The 10427-nt window shown below is 41.0% G+C and overlaps 2 pseudogenes; both read left to right on the top strand.

Annotated features, from left to right (window-relative positions):
* Window positions 1-5035: 5035 nt before the first annotated feature.
* On the top strand, window positions 5036-5968 carry LOC123804758 (annotated as a pseudogene).
* A 1291-nt stretch (window positions 5969-7259) lies between these two features.
* On the top strand, window positions 7260-8186 carry LOC123804614 (annotated as a pseudogene).
* The last annotated feature ends 2241 nt before the right edge of the window (window positions 8187-10427 follow it).

Below are 10427 nucleotides of genomic sequence, written 5' to 3' on the forward strand. Positions count from 1 at the left end.
AGCATGGGAAAGGTGGTTTGGTGCATCAGGAAGGTCTTTGGAAGAAAGTGACACTTGGCTCTTGTTAAAAAAACTTTAACTTTCACGGCTGAAAAGTCTTTTTAAAAAAGGGTGTATTAGGCCATTGCTACAAAAAAAAAAAAAAGAAGACTGGTCTTGGGGCGTAGGGTCTAAACCACCAGCAACATGACTAGATAAGAAAGACAGGACCAACGTCCTTGAGTTTTGCAAGCATTGTTTTCAATACATCAAGTCTGGGGAGTAAGAAATAGATCCCTCCGGAAGAATTTACTTTAGCTATAGATAAGGGGATGCGAGAAGGTGAGGCCGGGATAGGTGCAGCAGAGTCCACAACATAATCTGTAAAGCTCGTGTGTAAACAAGTGGAGACTCCTGAGACTCGAGAGTGCCTGGCTATTCTTTTTAGATGATCTGGAAATAACTGCCTGAAGTTAATTTAATAATTCCAAAATATACTGAGTGTGAGCAGTCTTTTGTTGGTTTTACACTGCAGGTATTAACTGATTAACCTCTTTTTTTTTCTTCCCCTTTCCTCTCTGGCCTGATATAATTTAATTTAGGATATCTCACATTCAATCCTCCCCTCGTTTTTGTCCATGGGGTCTATGGATCCTTTATATTTATGTTCCTTGATTTGACCCTTCTCCTTTCCCCCCCCTTTATCCCCTGCCCCCTCCCCTCTGGTCACTGTCAATTCAGTTTGTTCAGTTCAGTTTATTGTTTTTTTTTTAAAAAAGATTTTATTTGTTTTTATTTTTAGAGAGAGGGGAGGGGAAGGAGAAAGAAATATCAATGTGTGGTTGTTTCTCACGCGCCCCCTACTGGCAGGGACCTAGCCTGCAACCCAGGCATGTGCCCTGACTGGGAATAGAACTCAGGACCTTTGGGTTTGCAGCATGTGCTCAAGCCACTGAGCTACACCAGCCAAGGACAGTTTGTTGTTTATTTCCATGTCTCTGGTTCTATTTTGCTTGCTTGTTTGTTTTGTTGATTAAGTTCCACTTATAGGTGAAATCATATGGTATTTGTCTTTCACCTCCTGGCTTATTCACTTAGCATAATACTCTCTAGTTCCATCCATGCTGTTGAAAAGGGTAGGAGTTCCTGCCTTCTGCTGTGTAGTATTCCATTGTGTAAATATACCACAGTTTTTTTGATCCACTCATTTACTGATGGGCATTTAGGCTGTTTCCAGCACCTGCCTATTGTAAATAATGCTGCTATGAACGTTGGGGTGCATAGGTTTTTTTGAATTGGTGTTTCAGGATTCTTAGGGTATAATCCCGGCAGTGGAATCGCCAGGTCAAAAGGCAGTTCCATTTTTAGTTTTCTGACAAAATTCCATACTGTTTTCCACAGTGGCTGTACCAGTCTGTATTCCCACCAACAATGCACTAGGGTTTCCTTGTCTCCACATCCTCACTAGCACTTGTTGTTTGTTGATATGTTTATGATGGCCATTCTGACCAGTGTGAAGTGGTGTCTCATGGTGATTTTAGTTTGCATCTCTCAGATGGATGGTGATGCTGAGCATCTTTTCGTATGTCTCTGGGCCTCCATATGTCCTTCTTGGAGAAGTGTCTATTCAGGTCCTTTGCCCATTTTTGAATTGGATTGTTTGTCTTCCTGGTGTGGAGTCATGTGAGTTCTTTATATATTTTGAAGATCAGACCCCGTCCAAGGTATCATTGGCAAATATATTTTTCCATACGGTTGGTTCCTTTTTCATTTTGCTGATGTTTAGCTGTGCAGAAGCTTTTTAACTTGATGTAGTCCCATTTGCTTATTCCTTCCTTTATATTTGTTGCTCTAGGGGACAGGACTTTAGCTTTTAACTCTGAGATGGGGAGCCCTTTTAAGCAAAGGAGGGTTTTGTTTTGTTTTGTTTTGTTTTTAAGTTTATTGATTTTAGACAGAGAGGAGGGGGGAGGGAGGGAGGGAGAGAGAGAGAGAGAGAGAGAGAGAGAGAGAGAGAGAGAGAGAGAGAGAAAGACATGGATTTGTTGTCCCACTTATTTGTGCATTTGTTGGTTGATTCGTGCATGTACCCTGACTCAGGATAGAACCCACAACCTTGGTGTATTGGCATGACTCTCTAACCAACTGAGCTACCCAGCCAGGGCTTAAACACAAGAGTTTTAACCAGGAAAATTACATGGTGATCTTTTTAAATGATCATGTTGGTTGCTATGTTGAAAATAGACTACACTGTTTGGAGGTATGTTTGAGCTTGCTGAATAGACACCATGAGAAAAACTCATCCTCCCAAGTTAAAAAACTTTATGGACAAGAAGATTTGATCCCTTTATGAATCTTATAATAAATGAATGTGCAGAGATGGCAACTAGTGGGCAACAGAACAATACTGGAATGGTGGTAATATGAGGAAATAGTATCATGTTAGAAGAGTTGGGACAAGTGTAAAGAATGGCTGTGTTCACCAGAGAAATGAAGAGTTCCCATATGTCTCCTCTCCATAGCACCTGTTCCTTTACAACATAAAAATTGAGTTGTGTACATTTTCACATAGAACTTTTGTTAAATAAACTTTTGTATTGGTAGAAAAGAAAAAAAAGAAAGAAAGATGAGGAGAAAAAGAAAAAAATGAGTTCAGAGCCACTGGTTAAGGAGGTTATTGGAATAATCCAGACAAGGAAATGATGGTGGTTTGTACCAGAGTGGTAAGAAAAAAGATAACAAGAAGCTGTGTCACATCCTGGATATATTTTGAAGGCAGAGCCAAAAGGATTGCTCATGGATTTAAGGAGAGTTGAAGAAAAACAAATGAGTCAAGTATGACACCAAGGTTTTTGGACCTAGAACAGTGTTTCTCAAAACCCTTTTTCCTTATTGCTACCCCTGAAGATACTTTTTAGATATTTTCCTAATCCTCTAAACCCCCATGAAAGTTTAATGCCATCAATATACTGTGTATCTGTATATGTACCATATATATATGCATATATATATACACATATATATATATGCTTTACACAAGAGTAAGCATGAAGTTTACTCTTTTTATTCAATACAGAGTTAAGAATGACTAAAATCTTTAAGTTAAAAATTAAAAATGTGCCCTGTCTGGGTGGTGCAGTTGTTTGAAGTGTCATCCTATACACCAAAAAAGAAAAAGTTTTCAGGTTCAATTCCTGGTCAGGGCACATACCTAGATTGTGAATTCAATCCCCAGTTGGGGCACATAAAAGAATCAACCAATGCATACATAAATAGGTGGAACAACAAGTCAGTGTTTCTCTCTCTCTCTCTCTCTCAAAATCAATCAATCACCCTGACTATTGTGGCTCAGTTTGTTGGGAGTAGTCCTGCCTGGGTTGTGTGTTTGGTCTCTGGTGGGGCTACATGTGGGAAGCAGCTGATGGGTGTTTCTCTCCCTATCTTTCTCCCTCCCTTCCCCCTCTCTAAAAATAAATAAATGAAATATAGTTTTAAAAAAAACAAAATTAACAAAATGTTTTAAAATGTTTAAGCTATTAATATTTAACTTAACTTTCCAACTATATTTGCTGGTTAACTTTGAAAATAATTTCTTTTTTTTTAAGATTTTATTTATTTATTTTTAGAGAGAGGGGAAGGGAATGAGAAAGAGAAGAAGAGAAACATCAATGTGTGGTTGTCTCTCACATGCCCCTCACTGGGGACCCTGTCCATAACCAGGCATGGTTGCAGGCATGTGCCCTGACTGGGAATTGAATCGGCAACCTCCCTGGTTTGCAGGCCCGCGCTCAGTCCACTGAGTTACACCAGCCAGGGCTCAAGTAATTTCTTTACTGATATAAATTGTAAATATATTACATGTGCAAATTATTAATTTGTGTAAACACATAATAATAGCAATGTAAACATTTTTTAAAGTATTCTAAACTGTTATATTTTCACAACAAAAAAACAAACAAAAAATCCAATTAAAAAATGGGTAGAGGACCTGAACAGACACTTTTTTCAAGAACACATACAAATGGCCAATAGGTATATGAAAAGATGCTCAACTTTATTAGCTACAAGGGAAATGAAAATTAAAACTACAGTGAGATGCCACTGCACACTTGTTGGAATGATTGTTATCAATAAGACAAGAAATACCAAGTGTTAGAGAAGATGTGGAGGAAAATGAACCCTCACATGTATACACTGCTGGTGGGACTGTAAATTGGTACAGCCACTTTAAACAGCAGGGAGGTCCCTCAAAAAATTAAGAATAGAGCTATCATATGCCCCAGCAATCCTACTTCTGAATATCTACCCCAAACATTTCAAAACATTTATTTGTAAAGATCTATGTTCACTGCAGCCTCATTCATGGTGCCAAGACGTGGATACAACCTAAGTGTCCTCTGATGGATGATTGGATAAAGAAGATGTAATGCATACATACAATGGAATCCTATTCAGCTGTAAGAAAGGATGAAATACTGCCATTTCCGACATGGACGGTTCCTGAGAGTATCATGCTAAGAGGAAAAAGATGGAAAAGAACAAAAATGATATGCTTTCATTCATGTGGGACATAAAGCAGAAAGCAAAAAACAAAGAAAACAAACTCAGACACAGACAACAGTAGTGGGAAGGGGGTGAAGGGAGGATGAAGAGAATCAAGAGGATCAAATATACGATGGTAGGAACACAATGCAATATACGGATGATGTATTATAGAATTGTACACTTGAAACTTTTAATGTTATTAACCAATGTCGTCCCAATACATTTAATTTAAAAAACATTTCAAGCAAAACTAAAACAATTGAAAAATTAATATCTTAAATATCTTAAGGTATTAATATCTTAAAGTTTTAGCATGCTCCTACTGCCTTCTGCACCTGCCACTCCTGTGACTGCTGGACTCTGGCTGCTGGTCCCCATGAGGACCCAGCCACCTCCCCAAACACCCTCCCTGGCCTGCTGGCTCCTGTACTGGAGAGGAGAGCTGCCTTGGGGAGGAGGGAAAGGGATGTTCAGGTGGCCATGGCAAGGTTAACCTTCCTTTCAGCTAACCATGGAGGAAATTAAAGTCTCTCCTGATTATAACTGGTTTAGAAATACAGTTCCCTTAAAAAGATGATTGCGGATGATGAAGACAGTAAGATGTGGTTGCTCTATGATGCAGGTCCCAGAAATATAAGGTGTTCCTTCATATCTCTTCCCCTAGTGAATGGTACTGCAGATGTATTTTTCCACCAGACTTTGGCTTTGACTCTATGGGGTTACCAAATTATAGCTTTGCAATATCCAGTTTATTGGGATCATCTTGAATTCTGTGATAGGCTCATAAAACTTTTGGACCATTACAATTGGATAAAATTCATCTTTTGGGGGCTTCTTTGGGAGGCCTTTTAGCCTAGAAATTTGCTGAATATACTCACAAATTTCCCAGATCCATTCTCTCATCCTTTGCGATTCCTTCAGTGACACCGCTATCTTTAATCAAACTTGGACTGCAAAGAGGATTAGCTGATGCCATCATTTATGCTAAAAAAAACCCACAACAGTTCTTAGACACTTTTTGTCTGGCCCAGTGGACCCTGTGATGGTTGATGCCATTGATTTCATGATGGACAGGCTGGAAAATTTTGGTCAGAGTGAAATGGCTTACTCTGAGACTTACCCTGAATTGTCAAAATTCTTATGTGGAACCTCATAAAATTCAGGACATCCTGTAACTATTATAGATGTATTTGACCCGAGTACACTTTCAACTAAAGCTAAAGAAGAAACGTACAAACTGTATCCTAATTCCCAGAGAGCTCACCTTAAAGCAGTGGGCAATATCCCATACTTGTGCAGAAGTGCAGAGGTGAATCTTTACATACAGATCCATTTGCTGCACTTCCATGAAACCAAATACGTTGCCATCGACCTGTTGATGGTCAGTGCTGAGCAACTCGAGGGGCAGAAAGATAACCTCAGCATCATTCAGGAGAAACAGTAGCTGGGGCTTTGGCTGGGGCTCACGAGTGATCTGACATGTTCTTGTACATTCAGTGACATCAGCGCCAGCCAGTCGGCCTCTCTGTTCAGTTTGTCGGGCTCACCGGTTATCACTGTTTAAAAGTAGGACTGATGGTCTCCGTTGCAGGGGCAGCTCTTCTAAGCCACTGTAACTGTTCCCTCTTTTTTTTTAGCTTTTGAATTTGAAGAAGTACTTTTGAAGACTCCCATTTTAAGAATTGTGATAATTTTGCTAGCAAAAGTCTTCACCATTATGCTCTTGAGTGAATGTTAATTTCTGAGGTTTGGGATTTTGTGGGGAGTTTTCCTTGTCTTTTTGTTTTCTTTTTATGTTATTTGCTATAAACACTGCACATCAGAAAGACATTGGTTATTATTATGATTTCTTGGTTATAACCGTTATCAAGTGGCAAGGCTGTCGACCATTTGCTGTCCTGCAAATCAACTAATTTCCAGTTATGCAAATTGTTTTCAGTTTTAGCTGTTGTCTTACTAGCTAGTATAGTCATTTGGAATAAAAATTCAATTTAAAAAAGAAGTTTTAATGAACTTTTAACTTTTATTAATTATCAACTGCTTGATATTCATTGTGATGTTGATGTTTTTTCTTCTCAGCATTTGATATAGTTAATGATGAATTGAATAACTTTTGTAGAATTAAATGATAAAATATGAAATTTTTATTTGCTGTCAACATTGACAACAGCTCCAGGACAGCTGGGTACTCGAGTCACAGTCATGGAGGGGCAGGAGGTAGAGGAGAACCTGCTCCTGGTTATGTGCTCCAGCTCCCCTTCCATCTTCTCTGGTCCTTTTATGTAGCTCTGCAAAACTCGGAGCTGCTCCTGGCCTGATTGGAATGGGCTGGGCAGGGGCTGTGGCTACACTTCAGGGATCAGCCCAAGTCATATGCAATGTGACAGTCAACCGTCATTTGTAGGCAATTTCCTGTGTTATGACTTCAAAATAGGGCATTTGAAAGATAGAAAGTTCTCCAACCACATCCATCTTTCCCATAATCTTGTAGTGCTGGCCTTGGATTCATATTGTGTATCTTCCATGAATTGAATGCCATTGTTGCTTTTGGCATACCCAAGAAAATGGGAAAAATCAAGTAATAAGATTTTGTTGAGTAAAGTTGAGCTTCAGAGGGACACAAACTATTGTAATACCTAAGATTTTTTCATCTCCCAAGAACGATTTTTCCTTCCATGGGGTGATATCAGCCTTATTAATGATGTGTGGGTGCCAGGGTGGCAGCTGCAGCCTAGATGGTGACATGGAGCCACCTGTGTACTGGGAGTGAGGCACAGGCAGCACAGTTTTGAGTGACACCAAAGCCAGCTGCCAGCCTGAGCCTCACCACACTGCCACAGGAAAGGTGTTACTGTTCTAGTTCCAGGAAGGATTTTGCCTTTGACAATGAGAATGTTAGTGCTGCTGCTGCTGCTGCTGATGCCCATGGGTCAGGCTACTCCCAAGGGTAAAACCACGAGGCTGATCCTTGAAGTGTAGCCGCAGCCCCTGCCAACCCATTCCAATCAGGCCAGGAGCAGCTCCGACTTTTGCAGAGCTACATAAAGGCACCAGAGAAGATGGAAGGGGAGCTGGAGCACATAACCAGGAGCAGGTTCTCCTCTACCTCCTTGCCCTTCATGACTATGACCAGAGTGCCCAACTAAATGTCCTGGAGATGTTATCTATGTTGACAGCACCTTTGGCCCCTGGAGCTGCTGACTCTCACACTACCAAACTGGTGGTCCTGGTAGTGGACAAGATGCTGGAGACACAGAACCTGAATGGAAATGGGCTTATGACCTCTGCAGAGCTCAACAACTTCCCAGGACAAGCTCCTAGGCACTCAAAGCTCAAAGAGTCACTGGGACCACAAGATGCTGGGTCTCTGTTAGCTAAAAAACCATCAACATAAGAAGCCCATGAAGCCCTGGATTCTAGAGAAGAAGGTGGGGGACAGGTGGAGGCAAGAAGGCAGTCCTTAGAACCTGTGCAGGAAGCTAGTGGGCAGGCAGAGACTGGAGGAGATGCCCCAGGACCTAGAGAGGATGCTGGTGTGGGGAGCGGCAGGCAGAGATTGACTGGAGAGAAACAGAAGAGCTTCCAAGGAAATGCCGGAATCTAAGAACACTGCAAATGAGTTTGAGGTTCATGCTATTCAGCTGGAGAATGATGAGATATAAACCTTGAGGATACAGGTTTATATCCCTAGAAGTCTCAGTGCTAGAACATAAGCCCCAAAGGGTGGGGTGTGTATGTTGGGACAAGGACCACCAACCTCTGTACCTCTGTGTCACCTTTCTGGCTCCAGTAGGTGGCAGGTGTTCTGTACAGCTCATGGAAGCCCTAAGTTGAGGGGCAGCTTTAAGGCCCAGATAGCCAATAAAGATTCAAATGAACTTGAGGGAGGGAGGGAGAGAGAGAGAGAGAGAGAGAGAGAGAGAGAGAGAGAGAGAGAGAGAGGAGGTATGAACTAGAAGAATAGAGTGGCCATTTCCTCAGATGGACCAGGACATAAAAGAGAGAGAGGAGCAGTCTTTTGAGAAAAGAGTAGGAATCAGAATCTCAGGAATGGACATCTTGAGTTTGAGATATCAGGCACGTCAATGGCATTAAATATGTAAGTTTGGGTTCATGAGAGAGGTCTAGGTAGAAGATATCAATTTAAGGTTTTCAGTATAGAGATGATCTTTAAAGCCATGAGATGGATGAGGTGGCCCAGGCAGCGAGTATAGATAGAAAAAAAGGTCCAAGGAACAGTTCTGGCCAAGATGGAGGCATAGGTAGAAACGGTTCACTTCCCTGCACAACCAAAAGAAGGATATAGACCAATTTAAAAATAATAAGCAACCAGAAGTGCCAGAAAATCAAACTGCATGGAACTGCAACAACTGAAGAGTTAAACATTCAGCCAGTCTCGTAGGAGGGGCAAGGCGGTGGACCATGCAGGTGAGGCAGGACTGGCTGAACAGGAAACTAAAGACTCAAAACCTTTAGCTATAAAAGCTGTGTGGGTTGTGACTGCGGGAGAAACTCCCAGTCTCACAGAACAGTTCATTGGAAAGTGCGGCTAGATCAGAGCAAGTGAGTGACATTGTTCCCTCTCTGACTTCTCCCACACAGACAGCACCACAATGCAGCAAACAGGGTTGCTCCAACCTGGCAAACCCAAGACTCCACACCCTACAACATAACAGGTGCACTGAGACAAAGAGTATGGTCCCAATGAAAAAAACAGATGAAAACTCCAGAAAAAGAGCTAAGTGACAAGGAGATAGACAACCTATCTGATGCAGAGTTCAAAACACTGGAAATCAGGATACTCACAGAATAGAGTGAGCTCAGTCACAAAATGAAGGCTACACAAAATTAAATAAAGCAAAATGTACAGGGAACTAACAGTGATGGGAAAGAAACCATGATTCAAATTAACAACTGGAAACAAAAGAAAGAAATAAACAGTCAACCACAAAAGAATGAAGAAACAAGAATTCAACAATATGAAGAGAGGCTTAGGAACCTCTGGTTTCTAAGGTGGTTAGGAACCACCTTAAATGTTCTAACATCTGAATGATAGGGGTGCCAGAAGAAGAAAAAGAAGAGTAAGAAATTAAAAACTTACTTGAAAAAATAATAAAGGAGAATTTTCCCAATATGTCAAAGGAAATAGACTTCCAGGAAGTCCAGGAAGCTCACAGAGTCCCAAAGAAGTTGGACCCAAGGAGGCACACACCAAGGAACATCATAACTACATTAGCCAAGGTTAAAGATAAGGAGAGAATCTTAAAAGCAGCAAGAGAAAAGCAGAGAGTTACCTACAAAGGAGTTCCCATAAAGCTATCAGCTGATTTCTCAAAATAAACCTTGCAGGCAAGAAGGTGCTGGAAAGAAGTATTCAAAGTCATGAAAGGCAAGGACCTACATTCAAGATTACTCTATCCAGCAAAGCTTTCATTTAGAATGGAAGGGCAGATAAAGTGCTTCCCAGATAAGGTCAAGTTAAAGGAGTTCATCATCACCAAGCCCTTATTATATGAAATGTTAAAGGGACTTACCTAAGAAAAAGAAGACAATAAAAAATATGAACAGTAAAATGACAGCAAACTCACAACTATCAACAACTAAACCTAAAAAACAAAAAGTAAGCAAACAACTAGAACAGGAACAGAATGAGAACAGTGGAGATCACATGGAGGGTTGTCACTGGCGAGGGGGAGGTGATGAAAAGGGGGAAAAGGTACAGGGAATAAGAAGCATAACTAGTAGGCATAAAATAGACAGGGGAAGGTTAAGAATGATGTAGGAAACAGAGAAGCTAAAGAGTTTACATGTTCAACCCATGGACATGAACTAAGGGGGTAGGGAAGGCTGGAGGTTTGGGGGGTGTAGGGCAGAGCTGGGATAAAGGGGAGAAAAAAGTTGGG

The sequence above is a fragment of the Phyllostomus hastatus genome, unplaced genomic scaffold (assembly GCF_019186645.2).
Source record: "Phyllostomus hastatus isolate PE091 unplaced genomic scaffold, TTU_PhHast_1.1 phas_scaffold_216, whole genome shotgun sequence".
Taxonomy (NCBI): domain Eukaryota; kingdom Metazoa; phylum Chordata; class Mammalia; order Chiroptera; family Phyllostomidae; genus Phyllostomus; species Phyllostomus hastatus.